This window comes from Oncorhynchus tshawytscha, linkage group LG05 (assembly GCF_018296145.1).
Source record: "Oncorhynchus tshawytscha isolate Ot180627B linkage group LG05, Otsh_v2.0, whole genome shotgun sequence".
Lineage (NCBI taxonomy): Eukaryota > Metazoa > Chordata > Actinopteri > Salmoniformes > Salmonidae > Oncorhynchus > Oncorhynchus tshawytscha.
This window is the reverse complement of record NC_056433.1, coordinates 78,553,349-78,555,848: the sequence shown is the minus strand read 5'-3', so window position 1 is coordinate 78,555,848 and position 2,500 is coordinate 78,553,349. Positions and strand designations below refer to the sequence as shown.

The window sequence follows — 2,500 nt, the reverse complement described above, 5'->3', positions numbered from 1 at the left end:
TCTGTCTAACAGGGCTGGGCTGGGCTGTCTGTCTAACAGGGCTGGGCTGGGCTGTCTGTCTAACAGAGCTGGGCTGTCTGTCTAACAGAGCTGGGCTGTCTGTCTGTCTAACAGGGCTGGGCTGTCTGTCTGTCTAACAGGGCTGGGCTGTCTGTCTGTGGGCTGTCTGTCTGTCTAACAGGGCTGGGCTGTCTGTCTAACAGAGCTGGGCTGTCTGTCTGTCTAACAGGGCTGGGCTGTCTGTCTAACAGAGCTGGGCTGTCTGTCTAACAGACCTGGGCTGTCTGTCTGTCTAACAGAGCTGGGTTGTCTGTCTAACAGAGCTGGGCTGTCTGTCTAACAGAGCTGGGCTGTCTGTCTGTCTAACAGGGCTGGGTTGTCTGTCTAACAGAGCTGGGCTGTCTGTCTGTCTAACAGGGCTGTCTGTCTGTCTAACAGGGCTGGGCTGTCTGTCTGTCTAACAGGGCTGTCTGTCTGTCTAACAGGGCTGGGCTGTCTGTCTGTCTAACAGGGCTGTCTGTCTGTCTAACAGGGCTGGGCTGTCTGTCTAACAGAGCTGGGTTGTCTGTCTAACAAAGCTGGGCTGTCTGTCTAACAGAGCTGGGTTGTCTGTCTAACAGGGCTGGGCTGTCTGTCTAACAGAGCTGGGCTGTCTGTCTGTCTAACAGGGCTGGGCTGTCTGTCTAACAGGGCTGGGCTGTCTGTCTGTCTAACAGGGCTGTCTGTCTGTCTAACAGGGCTCGGCTGTCTGTCTGTCTAACAGGCTGTCTGTCTGTCTAACAGGGCTGTCTGTCTGTCTAACAGAGCTGGGTTGTCTGTCTAACAGGGCTGGGTTGTCTGTCTAACAGGGGGCTGGGCTGTCTGTCTAACAGGGCTGGGCTGTCTGTCTAACAGGGCTGGGCTGTCTGTCTAACAGAGCTGGGTTGTCTGTCTAACAGGGCTGGGCTGGGCTGTCTGTCTAACAGGGCTGGGCTGTCTGTCTAACAGGGCTGGGCTGGGCTGTCTGTCTAACAGGGCTGGGCTGTCTGTCTAACAGAGCTGGGCTGTCTGTCTAACAGAGCTGGGCTGTCTGTCTAAGAGAGCTGGGCTGTCTGTCTAACAGAGCTGGGCTGTCTGTCTAACAGAGCTGGGCTGTCTGTCTAACAGAGCTGGGCTGGGCTGTCTGTCTAACAGGACTGGGTTGTCTGTCTAACAGAGCTGGGCTGGGGGCTGTCTGTCTAACAGGGCTGGGCTGGGCTGTCTGTCTAACAGGGCTGGGTTGTCTGTCTAACAGAGCTGGGCTGGGCTGTCTGGCTGTCTGTCTAACAGGACTGGGTTGTCTGTCTAACAGAGCTGGGCTGGGCTGTCTGTCTAACAGGACTGGGCTGTCTGTCTAACAGGGCTGGGCTGGGCTGTCTGTCTAACAGGGCTGGGTTGTCTGTCTAACAGGCTGGGCTGTCTGTCTAACAGCTGGGCTGGGCTGTCTGTCTGTCTAACAGGGCTGGGCTGGGCTGTCTGTCTAACAGGGCTGGGTTGTCTGTCTAACAGGGCTGGGCTGGGCTGTCTGTCTAACAGAGCTGGGCTGTCTGTCTGTCTAACAGGGCTGTCTGTCTGTCTAACAGGGCTGGGCTGTCTGTCTAACAGGGCTGGGCTGTCTGTCTAACAGGGCTGGGCTGTCTGTCTAACAGAGCTGGGTTGTCTGTCTAACAAAGCTGGGCTGTCTGTCTAACAGAGCTGGGTTGTCTGTCTAACAGGGCTGGGCTGTCTGTCTAACAGAGCTGGGCTGTCTGTCTGTCTAACAGGGCTGTCTGTCTGTCTAACAGGGCTGGGCTGTCTGTCTGTCTAACAGGGCTGTCTGTCTGTCTAACAGAGCTGGGTTGTTTGTCTAACAGGGCTGGGCTGTCTGTCTAACAGGGCTGTCTGTCTGTCTAACAGGGCTGGGCTGTCTGTCTAACAGAGCTGGGTTGTCTGTCTAACAGGGCTGGGCTGTCTGTCTGTCTAACAGGGCTGGGCTGTCTGTCTAACAGGGCTGGGCTGGGCTGTCTGTCTAACAGAGCTGGGCTGTCTGTCTAACAGAGCTGGGCTGTCTGTCTAAGAGAGCTGGGCTGTCTGTCTAACAGAGCTGGGCTGTCTGTCTGTGGGCTGTCTGTCTAACAGGGGCTGGGCTGTCTGTCTGTCTAACAGGGCTGGGCTGTCTGTCTAACAGGGCTGGGCTGGGCTGTCTGTCTAGAGCTGGGCTGTCTGTCTAACAGAGCTGGGCTGTCTGTCTAACAGGACTGGGTTGTCTGTCTAACAGAGCTGGGCTGGGCTGTCTGTCTAACAGGGCTGGGCTGGGCTGTCTGTCTAACAGGGCTGGGTTGTCTGTCTAACAGAGCTGGGCAGAGCTGGGCTGGGCTGTCTGTCTAACAGGACTGGGTTGTCTGTCTAACAGAGCTGGGCTGGGCTGTCTGTCTAACAGGGCTGGGCTGGGCTGTCTGTCTAACAGGGCTGGGTTGTCTGTCTAACAGGGCTGGGCTGGGCT

The 2,500-nt window shown here is 56.5% G+C and overlaps 1 protein-coding gene across 4 annotated transcripts in view; it reads right to left on the bottom strand.

The window, feature by feature from the left end:
- Positions 1-2,500, bottom strand: part of LOC112234933 (phosphatidylinositol 3-kinase regulatory subunit gamma) — a 352,082-nt gene that overhangs the window by 25,547 nt on the left and 324,035 nt on the right. The window lies entirely within an intron of this gene.